Source organism: Nannospalax galili, unplaced genomic scaffold (genome assembly GCF_000622305.1).
Source record: "Nannospalax galili isolate Female #2095 unplaced genomic scaffold, S.galili_v1.0 scaffold1362, whole genome shotgun sequence".
Lineage (NCBI taxonomy): Eukaryota > Metazoa > Chordata > Mammalia > Rodentia > Spalacidae > Nannospalax > Nannospalax galili.
Window position 1 is genome coordinate 999,399 of NW_008347579.1, and position 23,589 is coordinate 1,022,987.

The 23,589-nt window shown below is 36.1% G+C and overlaps 1 protein-coding gene and 1 non-coding gene across 3 annotated transcripts in view; one reads left to right on the forward strand and one right to left on the reverse strand.

The window, feature by feature from the left end:
- The window catches only part of Atrnl1 (attractin like 1), a gene marked incomplete at its 5' end in the record, with an annotated part of 630,201 nt that overhangs the window by 265,533 nt on the left and 341,079 nt on the right, over positions 1 to 23,589 (reverse strand).
- On the forward strand, positions 3,101 to 3,236 carry LOC115072247. The gene has a single exon (XR_003851309.1). It is a non-coding gene; the product is annotated as a small nucleolar RNA SNORA51 (small nucleolar RNA).

The window sequence follows — 23,589 nt, forward strand, 5'->3', positions numbered from 1 at the left end:
GACCTCTTTCAAAGAAAACAATGAAGATGTAGCCTTTACACACATTAAAACTATTTCATTCATGTCTTAGGGAAAATGTCAAATTAGGGATCTGGCACCCTAAAATATTTGAACTAAATAAAACAATTAAGGACAAAGGTTAAAAGTGTTAAAACTGTTACTTTCCACAGAGAGCAAATCGTCTCAATGAAGCCCCCATTAAGTCTAGAGAGTGAGCTCTAGTGAGAGAAAGCAAAGCAATACAGCAAATCTGAGCATTACATCCCCAAAAGAACTGTGACCAGGGTCCTAGCACATGGGATGTGATGTAAGTGAACAGACAGGAAACCTGACTACAATCCCGCAGTTAAAAAAAATGCTCTAACTGTTCATGACTTAAAAATCATTCTAGGGCTGCCAACTTTCTTTAGGCAGACAATGAGAAAGCTTCATAACACCCATGTAAGGAATACTCCAATCAGCTGCTCCAGATGTGGCCACTGAGAACAATGGAAAGGAAGTGCCTTCGAGAGAGTGCTTCCAGGGATCAGAACAAAACCATATAGGGGAGAATCCTCCAGACAAGACTCGTCACCCTCATAATCAGGGCACATCAGCCACGTCTTCCACTGGTGGTGTGTGCACTATGCTCACCCTGTTGTCCTATCATTGTCTAAAGGAAAGGAGCGAAAACAGACATTCTTCTTTTATTCCACAGGTCTCAAGGCTGAGGAGGCTCAGTAGAATGCTAGTGCACAGGCCACATCATATTCTCAGTCATTTACACTTGAGCTAGATGCAGAGACCAGGGTTGGCCTTTGTCTCTGACAAAGTTAACTATGACATAGGAAATAGGCGCAGTCACGGTATTTCATGTTAGATGTAATTTCATTGGAGGAGGACACAGATAAAACCAGGGTAAACTAATTCCTCATTGCTGATACTCATCAAATGTGTCACAAACATGGTTACCAGTACGTATATGACTCTGAGAACGATTTTAAACTGTGTGTTAGAAAAAGTCAGACTGAATTTTTCTGATGAGCAGAGTAGTTATATAAGAAATCATAATTCAGATTTATTTTCTTTCAGAGTTTAATTCATTTTTTGTTTGTCATAACATTCTTTTCTTTATACTAACAAAACTGGGGCAGTTTATTTTATAATCAATTTTATAGATTCATTAGTTTACTTTTTAATCTATAGAGATTGGTATTTATTGCTCAATTTACTGCTGTGCTTATATTGATTACAGAAAGGATCTTTAATTTGTGTGACTGTGCAGAGGTATAAGATGTATCAGAGTATGACAGAATATTCTAGCTTGATGTGCCTGAAGAAATTGAGAATATGAAATATCACTTGGTAAAAGTCAATAAACAAACCTGCTCCTCTCTTTTAAAAATTATCCTAGTGACGGGCATAGTGGCACTTGCCTTTAATCCCAGCACTCCGGAGGCAGAGGCAACAGGATCTTTGTGCGTTCAAGTCCAGCTGGGGCTATAGAGAGACCCTTTGTGAGCTGGAGCTGTTTCCTGTACATACTTTCTAGATTGCTAGTTTCTTTACAGCACACTAAAACTGAGTAGTTCAAAGTTTTAGCAGTACCAAGCTCAAGTTTTCAGTCTCTAATTGTTTAAACACAGCCCCAAAGAAAGAGATTTTTAGGTGTTCAGAGAAGGCTGGCTTTGCATACCCCAGGAATCTGTGTTCAACATCTAATGGGCCATGGTATTGATAAGCCTTAATGCCCCAAGCTATTGATACCCTAGGAACATTCCTCTGTGAGTGTCCTTGACAGCCTCCTTCACTGAATGGTGGCTCCCACAGGTGAGTTTTGGATAATTCCATGCTCTAAAGGACTTCTGCACACAAGTATCAAACTGTTGCCTAAATAATGCTTATGAGAACTACTGCTACCTGTGGTCATGTCTTTTTCTTCACATACAGATTCCTGGAACGTCCTTATTCATCTCTTGTCATGAAACTAGATATAACTATCAATGACACTTATCAGGACTTATTTTCTTTCATTAATTCATGCATATTTTCCCATTTTTCAGTGCTGGGGACTGAATGTGGGATTTCACACATTAGCCATATATTCTACCACTGAGCATTATTCCCAGGAAATATCTTTCTAACACCTTTATTTATTTTATTTTTACTTTTTGACACAGCTTTATACCATGTAGCCTAGGCCAGCCTGGAATTCACCATTTAGCTTAGGCTGGCTATAAACTCCTGATCCTCCTGTTTTAGTCTCTAAAGCAAGCAGCACCATTCCATGGGATGAGATCTTAGACTTAATGAAAGGCCGAGCTGAGCACTAACATTCATTATTCTGCTTCTGACTACAGACAAAGAGCGAGCAGCTTCCACATGTTCTTGCCATCAGGACTTACCTGCCATGATAAGTACTGAAACCATAAGGCAGAAGAAACTCCTTCTCCCTCAAGTTTCTCCTCTGAGCACATGCTTGCACAGAAACAAGAAAAGTAACTAAGGCAGGGCCTTTCTTGTGGCTGTTTCTGTAACTGAATGTTTCATGCATCACAATATCTTGTTCTTATGATCACTTTAATGTGAATGATTTTGCACACTACAATGACTTCCATCTAACTTTAAGAATTATACTATAATTAAATGGACTGTTAGCTTTCGATTATTAGAGAATAGTCATTTAAAGACTTTTTTTTTCCTTGAAAGACTGATGTGCAAGGTTTTCCCTTAAGTTACTTAGAATAACTACAAAGGCCTAAAAACACCTTTCCATGCTTGCTGTGCTGACATGGAGGCCAGCTCTGGAGGCACAGCTTCTGGAATTTGGGATCTTAGATCACTGTTCACTAGCTTTGTACCTTGGGAAAATTTCTTATCCTTTCGATCAAAGATTCTTCATGTATAAGACAAAACTAATGACATTTAGCTCTTATGGTTGTTATGAGAATACAGAATTAGTGGAAACCATGTAAAAACCATAGTAAAGACTCATTAATGATGACTGATATATTATTAGTGACATCCAGGCAGGTATGTAATCACAGTAGAAGGCCTATGGTCCTTCAGCATTTTCCCTCTGTTATATACCATAAAAATAATTTTTAAAAACTCATAGATTGGCCTCCTGGTGCTTACCACAGGCTGTGTTTTTACACTGACTGTACAGAAAGAGGAGGCAGAGCAAACCTGCCCCATATACACCCTAGCCCAGGCCACTGTGCCTGGTGGTCTGTACTGTGAATGCAGAGACATGGAAAAAAAAACAACAACCCATATATTGCACATGATGGTAAGTGTTTGTAGTCTCAGTTGTCTGAAAAATTGAGGCACAAAGATCACTAGATCCCAAGAGCTGGAGACTAGTCTTAGACAACATAATGAAATGAAGATAATAAATATATAATAAATAAATAAACAAAAATAAATAAATAAAGTGTCCCAGGACAAACACTGAAGTTTGCATTTAGAAACTTACACAACAGAGATCATTCAGCAGGTAAGGACATTTACTGCACAAGTGTGAAGACATGATTTCAAACCCCAGAAGCCATGCAAAGATGGTGGAGAAGACCTACTCAACAAAGCTGTCACCTGACCTTCATGGGTACACCAGAGCACATGTGTGCTCACGTGATACACACACATATAGACACACACAGAGACACAGTGACATACACCTAAAAAAAATTTAGGGTCACCAAGACAGCTCAGCAAGTAAGGATGCTTACCATCAAGCCTGAGGACCTCAATTTGACCCCTGGGAGCCCACAAGGTGGAAGGAGAGAAGTGACTGCTACTCCAACTGTTGACTGACCTACACAGGCACACTCACCTCCAAACAGCCCTCCAAACAAAGGGATATAACGACAAAATATAAAGACCCCAAGGTAGAAATTTATGAGCTTTGCATTATGTTTTGTTTATAGTAATTCTAGCACATTTTAATTTTTAAGTTTTATTAGATTTCAATGTCAGTGAATAATTTGCATAGCTAAGTTCATATTTCTCCTTGTCCTATAATAATCTATGTACCTAGAGGTTAAACTTGTTGATTTTTAAAGCATTGTTATTATTAAACTAAAACATAATTGATCAGTATTATACCAGCTTAGCTTCATAAATACTGAATTTCATTGTGTTGTCATGTAATTAAAGCATGGCCATATTTTAGGTCCTTTTTCCTTCTCATTTAGGTAACAGTTGAAGCAGGATTCACTTTATAATAGTAATGACAAATGACAAAAACAGAAAGCCCATTTTGGGATATTCGTGTTATATCAAATTTATATATTACATCAAATACTGGTGAAATCTTTGATGCATTCATGGACAGATGATGCATGTTCAGCTCAAGCTGTCTTGTTCAACTCTATTCAGATTAACAGATATTTACTGGGTGCTCACTGTGTGACAGATTTCATTCTAGACCGTGTGAAGAATACAGAAACAATTAAGTAGACCTTGCTCTTAAGGAACTTACAGTCCAGAGAGAAGAATGTACAATGAAGTGACCACAAATTGCCACCAAGTTTAACAAGAAAAAGATACAGTACTTGCTGGCACTATCAGGAAACATACTGTGAAGATAGGAGGTTGAATTTTGCTGAGCAAAAATGATTTTGGACATCTTAGGCAAAGTTACTAGCATATGCGAATATTCCAATAGTTTACAAACATGCTGTGTTTCTTAGAAAAACTGATGCTCCAGGCGATCTGAAGGTCTAATACCTGAATTTCACTGCTTCATCATACCTGATCTCTGCTATGCTAGAGCATCGATACTGATCTTGCCATTCACTGCCTACAACTCAGGATTCATGACTTAGTCCCTACAAACTGCAACCAGCCTACGAAACATGGGAGAGCAAACAGTATCTGGTGAGCATTACTGTCTCTCCCACAGTACATAATTATGGTCGGCAAAGATGGTTCAGCAGTTGAGAGCACTAGTTGCTCTTGCAAAGTACCTGGATTCAATTCCCAGGACCCACATGGTGGCTAACAACTGTCTGTAAGTCCAGTTCCAGGGGACCTAACAGTGCCTCCGCAGGCACTGTATAACACAGGTGCACTTAAATGCATGCAGGCAATATTTTTCTTCTGACCTCCGCAGGCACTGTATAACACAGGTGCACTTAAATGCATGCAGGCAATACACTCATATACATAAATTAATGGATAATATATTTTAAAAAGGAATAAAATCCATCTTTTTAATGTCTGCAAGAAACTCATCTCACCTTCAAGGACAGGCACTACCTTAGGGTGAAAGGATGGAAAAAAAAACATACCAAACAAATGGAACTAAGAAACAAGCAGGTGTTGCAATTCTAATTATCTGACAAAAGAGACATCAAATTAAAATTAATCAGAAGTGATAAAGAAGGCCACTTCATTCTGATCAAGGGAACAACTGACCAAGAAAACATTACAAATATGCACTAAACTCTTCTGTACCCAGTTTCATAATAACAGCACTACAAGACGTCAAGACATAAATTAACCCCAGCTCAGTATTAGTAGGTGACTTCAACACCCCACTTTATCCAATAGACAGGACAACTGGACAAAGAATAAACCAAGAGTCATCTGAATTAAATGATATCATATATCAAATGGACCTAATAGACATACAAAATCAAGTTACTATTCAAGCTATGAACCTCCAGCAAGGAAAAAGAATCCCTATCCCTCGATTACGGGTTGAAATCTGAAATGCAAGAAACACATGGGATATATGATATTTCCAACCTGGGTCTTGTATCCATTATTTTTAAGTATTTCAGTTTCAAGTAGTTGCTACTGATTATTTAATTTAATTAGGCTTATACAAGTTCAGAGAGAAATTAGAAACCTTAGCATTTTAATTTTTAATCAATAAATTAGACCCAACTTAGGCTCACTATTAACAACAGAGTTAACAATACCGTAATTGTTGGCTCATTTGGTTTCTCTCTAGAAGACCCAAGCCATCTTACTGCAGATATTATGCTTTTTAATTCCATTCACCTAGACATTATTCAATGACTAGAATGCAATCAGATGTCCAAATGGATTGACTGAATAACAAATACAATATATATATAGAAACATACATACACATTCATGTATAAGCATGACAACTTAAAAATATAACTCCTCGCGAGGTGTGGTGGTGCACACCTTTAATCCCAGGCACTCAGGAGGCAGAAGCAGGCGGATCTCTGTGAGTTCAAGGCCAGCTGGGGCTACTGGGAGACCCTGTCTCAAAAAAGACATATATATATACTCCTTATGGTATTTATCCTGCAAAGATTTGTTTGTAAAACACTAATCTAAAAAACATGTAAATAAAAATAGAATAAGGTGATATTATAACTATAGATATAGAGTTTAAGACATATATTGTATAAAGTCAAAATGAATACAAGTATGTTCTGAAGAATATTAAATTACATGGGAAAAGTGAATAAAAAACAGCAAGATCCTAAATCATACAGATAGTGCGATCATACTTTTCTTTGCAAAAACCTAGTGCATTATAGAATCACCCAAACCACTGGATGAATGAAAAATAATAAAATAAAACACATAAAATGAAACACACACACACACACACAATTTTCCCTAACAGAAATGTGATCTTCATTTCTTTAATGATTAAAGTAATGTAAAGACATGCTCTAAAATATTGATGGTGTCTGTCTCTAAAATGATGTTTTCCTTTCTAAATATTTTGTTTTCCAACTTATTGAATAAACATTATATTTGTGATCAGAAATAAGTAAGTAGGTGAAAAACATATTATTCAAAACACTATGATACATAGAGATAAATGAGACACAGTTTTTGTTCTCAATAAACATTTTATTGAAAAAGGCAATAAAAAATTATGAGGGCTGGCAAGATGGATAATCAGGTAAGGTTGCTTGCTGCCAAGGCTGAGGACCCAAGTTTGATCCTTGGAAACCAGTGATGGATGAAGAAAACTGACAACCAAAAATTATCCTTTGACCTCCACACAGGTGCTGTGGTGAGCTTACACACACACACACACACACACACACACACACACACACACACACAAAAAAAACACACCACACACAAAATCAAGCAAACAATCAATTAATTAATGTAAAACTTAGTTCTACTAGAGAAGGCTGTATGAGATTGTTAGTTTAAAGGAAATGGATCAATACTATTTTAGGTGATTAAGAGGGACTTCTTGGAAGAAGCAGCATTTTACAATATTAAAATTCTAGAAACAGCTTTATGCAGTGGTAGTTTCATAACTAGTGAGGTTTATCCAAGGAAAAATTATTGTTAATTGAAATTTCTAGAGATAGATTATAATGAAGGAACAAAAAACACAGTATGTCCTCAAATTCTTCATTAGAATTTTCTTAATTTGGGGTTTATATGTTTTTAAAAAAATACTTCATTTTGGTTCTATAGCTTTATAAAATCAAGAATTTGTCATATTAAAATTTATGTTCATATATAACAATAAGAGAATTAAAAATAAACTTGATTGTTCAGCCATATATTTGAGATTTCTTTTATTTAAAATTTCCTTTACAGAAGGACTAAGGTATCATTCAAGTGTGAAAATATACTCTCAAGTCTTTTAAGTTAAAACCTCACTTGAATCACCCCAAAGAACAGCAGGGCATTTTCATGGAGGCCCAATAACAGCTTAACTACCACAGCTTTAAGTTTCAGAGACATCTTTTAGTGAAAGAGATCATATCCATTCCTAAAATCAGCAAAAGAAATAACTCACTTGATATAAATAAGAGCTAAGTAAGAGAAATAGCAGGGATTGGCAAGAAACAACGCTGTGGAAAAAGGCATGAAAGTGGAGAAAGAATACTAAAATGAACTGAAGAGAGGAAAAAAATTACTGTGAGGTGAGCACAGAACTCCATTATGTATGGAGACTCAAAAGGAATTTCTTTCATTTTTTTTTCTTTACCCACTAATGAGATAGGAACACTAGATAAAAAATGATTAATTAAGTATTAAAGTATTAAAGGGTGGCACAGCCACCAGCTTCCTGGTGCCAACATCTTTCCTGGGTGAGTTCCGTGGCGTCCACCATGCCTTGACTGCCCCAGACTCATTCACCCTCCCAGTCCTCCACCCCATCCCTCCTCCTAGCCTGGGTACCGGCCCATTTCTTCTCTTGGCACTTCAGACCCCTGGACTGACCGCTTGGCCCAGAATCCCACTGCTTCCTTATCCTCTGCATCCAGACCAACCTAGCTCCCTGCTGCAGTCCCCAGGAGCCCTCTGGGCCTGGTTGGTCCCAGCCCCACCTACCTTTGCATTCCTGGGTGGCACAGCCACCAGCTTCCTGGGACCAGCATCTTTCCTGGGCCTTGCTCCAAGGCCAGCCCAGCCCCCAAATTCCTGAGACCAGCATCTTTCCTTGAGGGATCCAGACCTTAGGAGAAAACCTGAGAGCATCTGAACCTCATCCAGCTTGGGCCTCTGTGGGAACTCCTGAAGGGGAAAGCAATTTGGCCACTACAATATAAAATCAAAAGAGAGAACCTGAAGCCTAGACCAATGAGTTTTTACGCCCAACAAGTAAACCACAAAGGCACATAAAGTTTACAAAAAGAAGCAGACCTAAACTCAACAAAGAAAGGCTTGAGTCTCATACAAGAATCAGAAACCACAAAGGAAATCCACATGTCAGAGTCACAGAGAAAAAATAATATGAAAAACCAAAAGAATATATCTCCACCAAGTAACAACAGTCCTCTAGGAGTACAATGAGAACCCCCTAGAGATAACACAGGACACGGATCTCAAAAGAAAAATTATAAACATGATAAAAGAATTCAGTGAATTTAAATAACACACAAAGAAATCAAAGAATTGAAAGAAGATAGGAGTAAACTTCTGAATGAATTCAGAAAAGAGTTAGAAATATTTCAGGCTGAAATGAAGAAGGAAGTGAAGCACTCAGTAAGCCAATTAAAAATGACAGGAGAAAGCCATCACCAATAGGATTAATGAAAGGCAAAACAGAATATCAAGACTGGAAGATAAAGTGGACAAATTAGACCATTCAAGAAAGATTATGAAAAATTTAAGAAAACACAAGAATGGAATATGCAGGAACTGTGTGACATCATAAAAACACCAAACTTGCAAATCACAGGCATACAGGAAGGAGAAGAATCTGAGGATAATGGCATGGACCAGATCTTCAACAGGATTGTAGAAGAAAATTTCCCCAAATTAAAGAAAGACATGCCCATATAAATACAAGAAGCATATAGAACACCAAATAGACAGGACCAGAGGAGAAACTCTCCATGGAATATCATAGTAAAAACACTAAACATACAAAACAAAGAGACAATAATGAAAGCTACAAAAGAAAAGCCACAAGTCACATATAAAGTAAAACCCATCAGAATTACAGCTGACTTTTCAGTGCAAACTATGAAACCCAGAAGAGCCTGACCAAAGTATTCTCAGTTCTAAATGACCACAGATGCCAACACAGATTACTTTACCCAGGCAAAATGTCTATTATAGTCAAAGGGGAAAGAAAAATCTTCCCTGACATAAATAGGTAGAAAGAATTCATGTCCACAAAACCAGCCCTTCAGAGTTCTTGAAGCAATACAAAGAGCTGAAGAAAGGAATGACTATACCCAAGGAGTTACGGAAGAAACTCAATGGTGTTATAACTGTGGTAATACACAGCTATACCAAGAATGTGAACAGAAATAAAAATGACAGGAATCAATATACATCTTTCATTAATAACTTTAAATATCGATGGACTGAACTCCGAAGTCAAAACACACAGACTAGGTGAATGGATTAAGAAACGAAACCCATCTTTTTGTTGTCTGCAAGAAACTCATCTTACTTTCAAGGACAGGTACTACCTTAAGGTGAAAGGATGGAAAAAAATATACCAAGTGAATGGTGCGAAGAAAAAAGAAGGTGTAGCAATTCTAGTATCTGATAAAATAGGCCTTAAAACTAATCAGAAGAGATAAAGAGGGCCACTTCATTCTGATTAAAAGGAACAACAGACCAAGAAGAAATCACAATCATGAACATATATTCACCAAAGTTTGGTGCGCCCAACTTGATAAAAACAGTACTACAGGGGCTGGAGAGAAGGCTCAATGGTTAAGAACACTGACTGTTCTTACAGAAGATTCGATTCCCAGTACCCACATGGCAGCTAACAACTGTCCTTAATTCCAGTTCCAAGGGATACGACAGTTTCTTCTGTCCTCCATGGGCACTGCATGACACGGGTGCACTTATCTATATGCAAGCATAACATTCATACACATAAAATAAAAATAATAAAATATTTTTAAAAAACAGTACTACAAGACTTTAAGACCCAGATTAATCCCAACTCATTAATAGTAGGGGACTTCAATACCCCACTGTCTCCATTAGATAGGTCTACAGGACAGAGAATTAACAGAGAGACATCTGAATTAAAAAAATATTATACATCATCAAATGGGCCTAACAGACATCTACTGAATATTTTATCCAAGCACCAAAGATATACTTTCTATTCAGAGTCCCATGGAACTTTCTCCAAAATCGACCATATACTGGGCCACAAAACAAACCACAACAAACACAAAAAGACTGAAATAATTCCGTACATTCCATCAGACCACAATGCAATAAAGCTTAAAATCAACACTAGAAGAAACCCTAGTAACTACACGAACACATGGAGATTAAACAACACACTTCCAATGATGAATGGGTCAAAGGAAAAATAAAGAAAGAAATAAAAGTATTCCTGGAACTAAATGATAATACAGCACAACAAAACCTCTGGGACACACTGAAAGCAGTCCTTTGAGGGAAGTTTATAGCTCTACGTGCCTACATTAAAAAATCAGAAAGAACACAAATAAATGAGAACTCAAGACACCTGAAAAGCAACAACAAATGAAACCCAAACCCACCTGACAAGAAGAAATAACAAAAGTCAGAGCAGAAATTAATGAAATAGAAACAAAGAAAAAAATACAAAGAATCAATGAATCCAAGAGCTGGTTCTTTGAAAAGATAAACAAGATTGACAGACCCCAGCCCAGTTAACCAAAAGAAAGAAAGAGTACCTCCAAATCAACAAAATCAGAGATGAAAAGGAAAAAATATCACAACAGATGCCAAAAAGATCCAGAACATTATAAGGGAATACTTTAAAAACCTACATGCTACTAAGTTTGAAAACTTAATAGAAATGGACGGATATGTAAAAGCATGGGAATCACCAAAACTAAACGAAGAAGAGAGAATGTGGGGAAAGGGAATGCTCATCCACTGCTAGTGGGATTGCAAAATTGTACAACCCCTATGGAAAGCAGTGTTGAGAACTCTTAAAAACAAACGACAAGTGAACCTACCATTTGACCCAGTTATACCACTTCTTGGCATATACCCAAAGAACTCATCCCATTGCAGAGACACTTGTACATCCATGTTTGTTGCTGCTCTTTTCACAATAGCTAAGAGAGGAAGCAACCTACATGTTCTGCAATTGATGAGTGGATAATGAAAACGTGGTTCATTTGTACAATGGAGTTTTACTCAGCAGTAAAGAAAGATCAAATCATGAAATTTTCAGGTAAATGGATGAAACTAGAAACTGTTGTACTAAGTGAAGTAACACAGACTCAGAAGAAAAAAAAAAGACATATGATCTCCTTTATATGTGGATCCTAGCACGAAACCCTTATAAATTAGTACATATCCAAACATAACTACAGGAACCAAAATAATGAAAAGGAACCAAGGAGGTAAAGGAAAAGAAAGAACCTGAAAGAGAAGAACAGTAGGAAACAGGCATTAATAAAGAATATATGGATAAAAAGGGGATTATTTTAAGGGGAGAGGAAGAGAAGGTTATACAAAGAACCTAGGGGATAAAGGGAAAGAAGGAGCTCAAGAGAGGTGGGACCACAGGAGAAGGGTATTATTAGGGGAGAAATGGGAAAAATGGGGTACTTTACATGGGGAAACCACGGTGGAAGGGTTAGACAATGCCAGAGATAAATAAAGCCTAGCTAGTTTTTAAAAAAGAAAGGAAACCATATTAATTGAACAACCTACTGACAAATTATACACGGAATATAATATATATCTAGGCAAGGTTTATCTGAGAATGTTTGGTCTTTGCCCAAGCTTTATTTACATGGCACATGGGGTCTACATGTTGACCCTCCTCTACAAAGAGGAGGGTCAACACAGAGGAAACATTTCCTCCATGCTTCCAAGTGAAGCCAGCCATTGTAGAGCAGGACCTTTGATTTATCTTCACATAGACAGAACTGGTAAAAGAAAGGAGCCAGGGGCTCCTCCCAAGCCCATGTGACCCTTAAGGAACAGATCCTCAAATGGCCTTAAGAGTAAAAATAAATTGGTTTATCTGGGCCAAGGGCTGTATGGTCTTAAACACCCAAAAGGAAAATATAACCAAAGATTAAAGGGGCCAATATAATTTCTTAAGAGTCCATATACATATAATGCCAGACAGGAGATACCTTCCTTTGAGTTGTTGGTCAGGGTGGCCCAAGAGACTCCCAGATGGTAACCCAGCATAGAACTGGGAAAATGAACAGCACACCCCAATCTTATCTAAAGGAATACTGGCAACTGCTGCTAGATAAATAAAAAATGTCTATTATAGCTTATTCAAGTAAGTTGAAAATATTTTAAAAAGTCTATTTTTTGTAATCAGTATCCTAAATAAAGTGATCATTTTCCACAATTAAGAAAGATTATTAGTTTGAAAATCTATGAAACTTATATAGTTATCTTCAGTTTATATTTGTCTAAATTAATATCATTATCTTGAGTTATTTTTTCCTTGTTATCTTCTTTTGTACTAATCCAAATTGTCTCACCTTTCTGTATAATATGGTCTACAATGCTATAATTTAAGATTCAACATATGAGAGAACAGACACAGGGACATATTTTTAGGACATGCTTCTATGAGTAATTCCTAAAATATGTTGTGGTCTTTCCACAAGAACAAAATAAGTTGGAAAGACAATAGGCCTTGGATCGCCCTCAGCTCTGCAACTTCCTGGCCATATGATCTGAGACACGTGCTGCAACCAACCTCTTTTTTCTTATCCTTAAAACGATGATTTTAACACCTACCACATGTAGGTAGGATATATCTGAGGCAGGATATAAAGACCAGGAAAATTAAGGGGACATGGGAAGAGAAAGAGCCCCTCACCCAGGAGCCTGCCTGAGGCCTCTAGGGAGCTGAGTCAAGGACTGCAGCACAATTAACAGTGGCCTGTGGCCTTTCTCCTTTCCCAGTGACAATCGTGCAATTTCTAGGAATCTCCCCAGAAGCACCTTTATACATTCCTGTTGCCTCCTGGTTTTATCAGAGTTACAGTATAATCTCACTTATCAAAAAAAGAAATAAAAGAAAAATAAAAGAGAGCAACAATAAAAACCACAGTAACAAGATTTCTTAGCAACCTTGAGGTGTCTCATGAGTGCCACCCAAATTGCATATATGGCTAATGCTAAGACACCTAATAATGACTCTCCCAGAGTCCATACCCACACTAGGGTATGCCGTATTCTTTCCTAGAGTATCTCTTTCCCTTAATCCCCATGCTTAAAATCTATGCCATAATCTCCATTAATAAACTGTGACTCTTATTTGAGAAGCCCACATGCATGCTCACGTGTGCTTTTATTGTCTTGAGCACTTTTCTATTTTAATAAATCCCCAACTCTGCTTCATACTGGCTACTGGGCATTTCATATTTCAACATAAAAATGAAACTTAAGAAATCAAATAATGTGGGACTGGCTTAGTCATTGAGAGCACTGGCTGCACTTGCAGAGGACCCAGGTTCAAGTCCAAGCATCCACACTGAAGCTACCAACTGTCTGAAACTCCAGGTCCAGGGGATGTGATACCCTCTGCTAATCTCCGTGAGCACTGCAATACACGAATGCACTTATATACATGCAGGGTATATACTCATACACATAAAATAAAAATAATAAAATGTATTTAAAAATATCAAATAATGCAACAGGATACATTATATCCTTAGTAGTAATAATAACATTTGTAATAAATAAATAACAAATGTGCTCTCATTTTCTTTCAATAATATGATGACTATAGATTCATGGAATTTACAGTCATAGTCACTATTTTTAATTCTTAGCTATATTAACTCTCAATTGTCACAACACTATGAAGTCTAGTTACCTCCAGATATATGAAAATCATTCTCATTTTACAAATGAATACACCGATTTAATGTGAGAATAAACAAAATACACAAAGTTAAAAGCAAGAAAGATATACAGAAATGATTAAAACACCACATTGGCTTCAATCTGAATTCTTAACCATGATGAAAATATATTCCCTATGAAATTATTCTATTTTTGCATATACCTAATGTGGAAACTTCCAGGAGTGTAACACATTTCTAAATCAAAGAAAAGGGAAATGACGGGTTAGGAAATTGGAGTGCTGTTAAAAACAGCTCTAAGTAATAACACCTCTTCTTGCTCTCAGGTTTTATATTCAGCTAGGAACTCAGGTGAAGAACGTAACACTGTATATATGAAATTCAAAAATATTGTTATATACAGGAATTAAATACTGGAATTTTACTAGATATGTAGAAGAAAGGGCATATTTAATCAAAATCTCCATAAAAGAGTATCAATTTTGTCTGGTATATCACAGAAATATTTTTGTGTTCCAGTGAACAGATAGAAGATTGATTATTTGGAACAATGTCCCTGGCCTATTGTTACAAAGTAAATCTTTGTGGGAAGACTTCTGCACTTATAGTGCATCAATAAAAAAGTCCCTGCAGTTCACAAGGAAGAGATTCTCTCATGAAAGGAAATAATGGGAGCATGTCAGGAACACAGTGACCCTGAACGTGGAATGCAAGTTACAAAAAGTGATGCCCACTGCAAAGTTAGCTCCTACCTTATGAGAACCCATACAACTTACCACAGCTGCAATCAAATACCAGTGATGTGATATCAATAATAGAAATCTAGCATTTTTACATTAAGGTACAACTCAAGTTCTAGTGTTGATGACATGAATAGTCTGTATCTGCTACATTCTTATTTATAAAGACTACATATTCTTTAGGCCAATATCATATTCCATCAGAAATATAAAAACAAAGCAAAATGCAGGATTTCAATGATGCAACATAGATATTTGTTAAATTCTTTAAAACAAATATTCTCTTAAGTCTGAGAGTAGTAGTTTACTCTAAGTAAAATAAAAGCCTGTTTTTCCTCTTTAATTTTTTAAAAACACTAAAGGAATTTAGGATGTCATCAGATAATTATAAATAATCATATGGAAATTAATGTTTATGTACATTCAAATGAGCAAAGCACTCCTCTGTTTTTAATAGGAATTTTGATATTTGAGTCTAATTCTATTAAACAACAACAACAAAATAACAAAATTAAATCCAGTATTTCTAAGTAGAAACACTGAAATTTAGTTTTGAAAGGACTGGATCACTAAAATATTGGTATGACCATCTTGCTTAAATCTCAGTATTTCAATAGAAATCAGCTGGAATGGACCTGTACTGATGAGAACAGCAAAGGATTTGAATTCTATTGAACACAAGTGAGAATGAAAGGTAATAGTGAGATGAGTGGTGAATTAATTATAACAACTATGAACACACTCAGGTATAACATGGTAGAATAAAATAGTATAATTTTAGGCATGTTCAAACAAGATCAAGTAGGTAGGAAAAAATATTTGGGTAACCCACTTAAGTATGAATCGGAGGGTTGAGAAGTCTAGAAAACTCACAAAGAGTAATCCAGTGCTTGGAGATTGGTGTATTGCATCACACCCAGGCTTGGGTGAGTGAGAGGAAGACAGAAAATACAAGCGAAGAGAGCCCTGTGTGAGGTCTCTGACAGAATCTGCAACTTTGCATGGTAGGCACGGTCACCATCAGTTTCCCCAATCGTGTTTTCACGCTGTGGTGGTTTCCTGACTTGATTTGACCAAACAAGATAGAGTAGGTGCAATGCTGGAATCCATGAATCACCATGTAAAAATGCTTAACCACATTACTGTACATTTAAAAAGGGAGAAACCTCTAATGGCTCTAGTCACCCCAGCAAAGGTGCCTGACATGTTCTGGCTACAGCTGTCCTCCTTAGCTGAGTAATATGGAAAAGAAAAACTTGCCAGAAAGAACCTAAGAAATCCATGAAATTGTGGAGTTTTATATGTCTGTTTGCTTGTACGGTTTTTTAGTGGTACTGAAAAACCAAATTTGGGGCCACACATATCCTAATCACATACTATACACTAAACCTAGCAAAAGGGGCTAAAGGAAGGCTTGGCCTGGTTACATGCTACCTTCAATTAGCTCTGAAGGTAGAGAGCTGGGTATATAGTGGTAAAGAACAGGCCAGGAGGAGCTCCCAGAATACATCTGGCACATATGTAAATAAAAGCTGTAGTTCCTGAACTATGCATTTCAAATATTGCTCAAAAGACTATGGTCACTGAACTTTTCTTTAGAGCCTATAGTGAAATTTCTTTCAGTTATCTTCAGTCTTGGAAAATACTTTTACCCTTTGTAAGTGGTTGTGAATATTGTAAATAGTTCAAAGCACGAGAGGCAAATCTTGAATATGGTAGATGGTCAATCTAAATAAGCACAGTCCAATAGAATTTCAGGTGATCATCATTTCTCAAATTTATGCTGTTCAATATAGTAAGTATTAAGCTGGACTTCATAAAAACTAAAAACATTTGCTTTGGGGAAGACAAGTCATAGAAAGAATCTGAAAATCACATCTAACAAAGATCTTGTTTGAGAATACCTACAGAACTCTTTTTTTCTCCATATTCTTGTTTAAATTGTTTTATTGAGATATAAAATACATACCACACCTAAGTGTGTAACTCAATGAATTCCAGTATATTCAAAGATGGGTGAAACCATCATCACATTCTATTACAACATGTTTTGGTCACTGGAAAAAGAGATCGTGTGTTAAATACCAGTCACCTCAACTTCCACCCACATACTACATCTCACAACCCCAGCCCTAAGGCAACCATTAACCTCTCTGAATCCCCAGGTTTATCGATTCTAGAAATTTCATAAAAACTGACTGAATCTTATAGTTTATGGTCCTACATGACTGGCATTTTTCACTTAGCAGAACATTTTGAGATGATTTATGGTGCAGTGTTTATGAGGAGCTCCATTCATTACAAAAGAAATCCATTCCTTTGCATGTGAATAATAACACATTTCATGGATATTCATGTTTTACTCATTCATTCTTCAGTTAATGAATATTTGGGTTGTTTTTACCCTTTCACCTAAAAATCTAGTTCCAAAAAACAAGTGAAAAGTGTGTCTGTTTATAGGATACATGATGTTTCAAAATACATATACATTATGAAATATTGGTTCAAGCTAATTAACAAAGGAATGGCTTTGCATGCTTATCAATTACTTGTGGAACAAATATTAATAGTTGTTTAGCCATTTTCAAGCATACAATGCATTGGTATTTTCATAGTCAGCAGGTTGTACAATAGAACTCTTTTTTGTCCTCCTGACTAATCATTAATGGAAACAGTGAGGAGATCCAAATAAGGCCTAGAGCTAGTTCACACTAACATACCACTGTCAGTTCCTTGAAGGTACAAATGTAGCATAGAGAGGGGAACTGGGTGAGGAGTATATAGGAACAATAAAGTTTCTATAAACCAAAAATTAAGCTAAAATAAAAGTTTATTTGAACTAAAATTCTTTTTATGGCATTAAATTGACAAGTTCAATATTTCAGCTTTCATTTTTCATTTTTAATATGAAGGAAAGTACTATTATTTTGTCAGTCTAAAACTCTAAAACCCAAAAGTTAAAAAGAGATATTGGGTAGTTGGCAATGGTGCTATTTTAATTCCATATCTATTAAATATTTCAGTGTTTCCAGGATGGCTCACACCATGCAAGACATTTGCTGACTCGTACCCTATCATTGCACAATCATTTAGTTACAATTCTAAGCACAGGAAACCAATTTCTCAACTTTGACACTATTGACATTCTGAGGTCAGATACTACTATACCTTTCCATAGCTGAGGGAAGGTATCTCATACATGATAAGAAACTTAGGTGCACCCCTATCTTCTAAGTACTAGATTCCAGTAACATCAAGTTGTGTCAATCAAACCTTAACAGTATCATCCTTCACTGAGAGAAGAAATTCAGCACCACCCTCATTAAGAGTTATTTAACTAGTACATTATATATTGCTGTATATAATATTCTTATTTTTCTCCAAACAATGACATTTCACATTGGTAATATGCCATGTGGGAAATGATTGCTGTACAGAGCACTGCTTCCTTATGAGTCCCTCAAAGAATAGCTAACATTCAGAGATGAGCCAAATACTGCAATAGAATATGACTCAAGTCCCAAATCAAGTTTTAAAATAAGAAATTAAAATGCTAGGCTAGGATTGGAGCTCAGAATTACAGCACTTGATTAGCAAGTGCAAGGACCTGGGTCCAATCCTCAGCATGATAAAAAAATGTTTATAATAAAAATTCTAGTTAAACATAAATTCTAAAATGAACTTGCTTTTTAATCCACAGGTAGCAAAAAACGTTAACAGCATCTTATGCACTTCTTCAAAACTACTGATTCATATGAAAAAATGTATATATTTGCATTTTTGAGGCCAAGGAATACTGGAGGGAATGATGAGATGGAGGTATAGCCTTGGTTAATTACTAATTGTCTGGGTTAGATTGGGGAGGCCATTCATTTTCATGGTGCTTCCCTTTCCTTTAGAAAACTGTTCTGGAGATTATTAAATATCTTTACAGTTTTAGTAACCAATGACCCTGCAGTTTATTTTTATTTAAAAACCAGTGCCATGATGCATCTACCCCATCCTTGTCTCCCATTCCTCATCAGCAGCCTTAGTTTCCTGATGATTTCTTTTTAATGCTGGCCACAATACCAACATAGCGCCTCTTCTAGAGCTGTGTTCTCTGGATTAATGAGGAACTATTAGATGTTTCCCCATCTGGTCTCCAGTTTCGGGAGCCAAATGACCTAGTAGTAACAACATTTCTGGGATAATGCTCTTAAGCTGCATCAATTTATCTGTGGCTTTAAACAAAATTCACAACTTAGTATGTGGTGACACAGATTTCTAAACACAGAAATTTAAGCAGAGAAAGAGTTAAGAAATAGAATTACCTGACATAGAGCAAGGTGACCTTGATCTTGTAGACTTCACCACTGGATAAAATAACAGGTAAATTAAAAAGTGAACATTAACAGAAAATACCCTCAAGTGGTTTTGATTCTAATTCTAGAAGGAAGGAAAAAATTTTACTATTTTTCTACATCCAAAAAATAAACTTTGAAATGTAAAGTAAGGATATATTTATATAAAATTATTTATATGATATTTTTTCATGTAGTGGAAAGCAACTACAAATCTTTATGTTTAAAAAGACTAAATTGGAAAATATTCAACTATCTTATGTTTGAATTTTACTTTACTGTTAAATATTAAATTGTTTCTGAGTGATATGTTTAGTTATAAATAGTGACAGGACATACAGTTTATAAGAAAAACAATGACTCACTATACCAAATTAAATATTTTCTTTTCATTAAGTATTAGTCATAGGAAATTAGAGAAAAATTATTGAATACCTATATTCTATCCTCATGAAATATCTCTGTTCATATATAATAGCCCAGCCAGAAACAAAAAAAAAAGCAATTGGGACTGATATTGGCATCATGATCTGTTGCCTTTATCTACCATGCCGATGTCATGGCAAGGCTGTTCCTACTCTTAAAATTCACAATGGAGGTCATGGCATAATGTAATTGTTAGGTTTCTTCACCTCAGGGAGTCAACAAGTGCTGGGCAGACAGCTAGTGAGCCAAAGCAGCTGGCAAGCATCATGTTATCTCCTGTGAGACACACTGGGAAAGGGTGCAGACAATAAACTCAGTGAGACCAGGAACCAGCAAAGAGCATGGTTATAGATGGCCTGCATTTATGTGAGAATATGGAGGAGCCCTCCAGGATGAAACCCAGCAAAGGTAGGAGCTGTGGGGAAGTGGGATGAACCAAGCAAAGAGATGTGCCAAGGTGGGTGTCAAGAATCCAAATGAAGAGCCTTGGCTGTATCAGAGGGATACACCACAGCCAGATTGCACACAGACACAAAGTCAATATACTAAAAGTTGCTTCAGACCCAGAAGACTCACGAGGATATTCAGTTAATCTAAAGCATATGGATCTTAGCAGCTCTGCTTTCTGTATTCAGATAAATTCTAGCAATTTCATTCATCAGTGCTTGCAGCCCATCTCCTTCAAGAAGCTCTCTGTGATGACAGATGCCTACAGTGAACTCTTTTTAAATAACTATAGGAACAACTGGGGATTTACTGTCACTAACAAGAATTATTTTCCATCCTATACCACCATGTGGCACTATATAGGAAGGAATTGAAACATCATTCAATATTTTATTCATAGATCCTTTTACAGCTAGATGGAAATTCCATGACAATAAACAGATGCTATCATTTTTATAATCCCTAATGCCTATTGTTATTTTAGAAATAATAATAGGCATTTCATGTTTTAATGCATTTAAAAGATATAAACTGGTGCTGCAAAGATGGCTCAGTTGGTAAAGTGCTTGCTGTGCAACCATGAGGGCCTGAGTTCAGATCCCCAGCATTCATGTAAAAAAGCTGGGCTTGAGAGTGCAGCTGTAATATCAATGTTGGGGCACCTGACACAGGCAGATCTTTTGGGCTTGCTGGCTAGTCAGCCTAGCCAAGCTTGTGAGATTCAGGCTCAGTGAGAGACTTGCTCAAAAAAATAAGGTGCAAGGTAACTGAGGAAGACACCTGCTATCAACCACTGTGTACATGCACACCACTCACTCCCACAAAAATATACACACATATACCACACACCCAAAAAACATATAAACCCATGGAGTCATTTAAATATATTTTATTATATATGCATATGTATAACACCTAAAGTATAAGTTACAGTGTTACAAATTGCTGGGATAGTAACATCTATAAGGGTGAAGAGCATGGCATCCAGAAGCAGACAAATTCAGATGTGAAGGCTTGCTTTGCCAAGATACTAGCTTGAGACCATATCAAATTATCCAAATTTGTTGCACCCTCTTTACTCACTGGTGAGAAGGAAATAATAACCCTTATTGTGGTATAGACTAAACACATCTAACATGAAATAATATTTATGAAGGGCTTAGACAGGGTCCCAGCATAAATTATATTATAAAAGAAATGATAAGTTTAAAAATTATACTAGGGAGCTGGAAAGATGGCTCAGTGGTTAAGAGAACCGGATGCTCTTGCAAAGGATCCTGGTCTAGTTCCCAGCACCCATGTGGTAGCCTTCTGTAACTCTAGTTCCAGGGATCTGATGCCCTTTTCTGGTCTCCACAGGCATTGCATGTACATGTTGCACTTACGTACATGTAGGAAAAACTCATACATATAAAAAAATAATTAAAATTATACTAAATATAAATTTACATACAGCACAATTACAATTTAATCACTCCAGAAGAGGTAATAATTATTCACTTCACTGTTTACATGTTTAAAATTATTTATTTTAAATGATAATAATACAAATGAATCTGATTTTTGTCAGTAGATGATGATAGGACAAAGAAATTGTTTCTTCTCCCTAAAGAATTCTGAATGTACAAAGCCAAAACTTAAATCAGAATAATTTAAGTATTTTAAATTTTCATTTTGAGCATCATTTTTATGATAAATGAAAAGTTAATATCAAATTAATATTTTGCCTTTGAAATGACCATTTAGTTGGAATTTTTCTTCTACTATTACAAATACTATTTTTAATATATTTTGAAATTCTTTTATAAAGGTTAGCATCTCAATATGAAAATCAGATGTTATCCTAAGTAGATATGTTACAGAAAGTTCTCAAAAGATAAAAATATTTTAGGAAAACATGATGGTGTCTAGGAAGAAAGTATATTAAGCAGGCTTCACAGCATAGTCTGAGTAAGCATCTCACCACCACCAGGACAGAGATTTAATTTTAATTGAATCACCATAGTCAACCTATGACATATATTATGACTTTTTATTATAGGTATAGATTACTTTTAATCATTCATTAAATTTGAAACTTCAGTATGAAGGAAAACCATGTGGCTGGTACAGAGCTAATCTAATGGATGCTGACTGAAGTCTCTTGAAATAGGATCAATCAATAAAAAGAACAGGTGAGACATGGGATCATGAAAACAAAAGCTCTCTGTATGAAATCCTCCTACTCTCATTTCTGGAACCTAAACACAAAGGGAGGCCTCGTCACACACACTGAGATGGTTGTAGAAATAATATAGGTTCTTCGATTTGTGTTTTATTAAATTTAAACACATTGATTTAAATCACTTTCCTCATTTCTCACTTTCTCCTTTTAGTTAGTACATATTGGAAAAGCAATGAAACAATATTTAGTACTAATTCAAACATATTAAAACTGTTATTTAATGTTCAAAATAGATCATTTAAAAACATTTTTATAGACAAAATAAATTTGGAAGGATATGCTTGACAGTTGTTGAAGAAGGAATATACTGTAAATATTGGCCAAGGATCTAGGAAGCATTCTGAGAATAAATGGACTCTTTAGTGGCCTAATTTTCTTTTCTGCAGTACTTTTTCCCTTTAACCAATACACAGAAAATCTCAGTATTTCCTAAGTAAAATCATAGGTGCTGAGAACTGAAAGAAACATACAGAGCTCACATTAGCAGGAAAAAAACAAAAACAAACAAACAAAAAAAAAACAGAGTAACCTGATGATAAAGACATTATTCCTTTTTCTGCTCCCCTAAAATCTAATCCAATGATTATTCTCTTTAATGTTCAATCTACTGTGTCAGCATCTTTTAAATCTTAAGATATTCATTCCCATGGTCATGAATGCATACATATGCAAAGGTGTCCTTAAATATGTAAATACATGCAGATATGCTGCCCCTGTCCCACCTGCCACCACTACATCTGCCCAAACCACAACTTCTGTATTTGAGAGAAAAAATATGCACGTTTCTAAACTCTTCACTGTTTGATCTTCTCTGATCCTGCCTTCCATCCCTTCATCACCATAGAAACAATTTTAGCTAGTTTCCTTGTCAACTGTTATTTTCTTTTTATGTCCTTTTCAGTCCTTATTTGTTGTCTTGAAGTATTCTTAAAATAATCCTTTCTGGTGATAAAATAATTTTCTTCAGATTTCTTTCCCAGCTGCCCCACATTAATGAGAACCTCTACGACCATGCTACCAATATATCTCCTTCATAAAACTCTCTCTCTCTCTCTCTCTCTCTCTCTCTCTCTCTCACACACACACACACACACACATACACACACACACACACACACACACACACATTAGACATCTCTATATATATTTACTACAGCAAACGTAGCATATATGTTTCTGCCTCCAATATC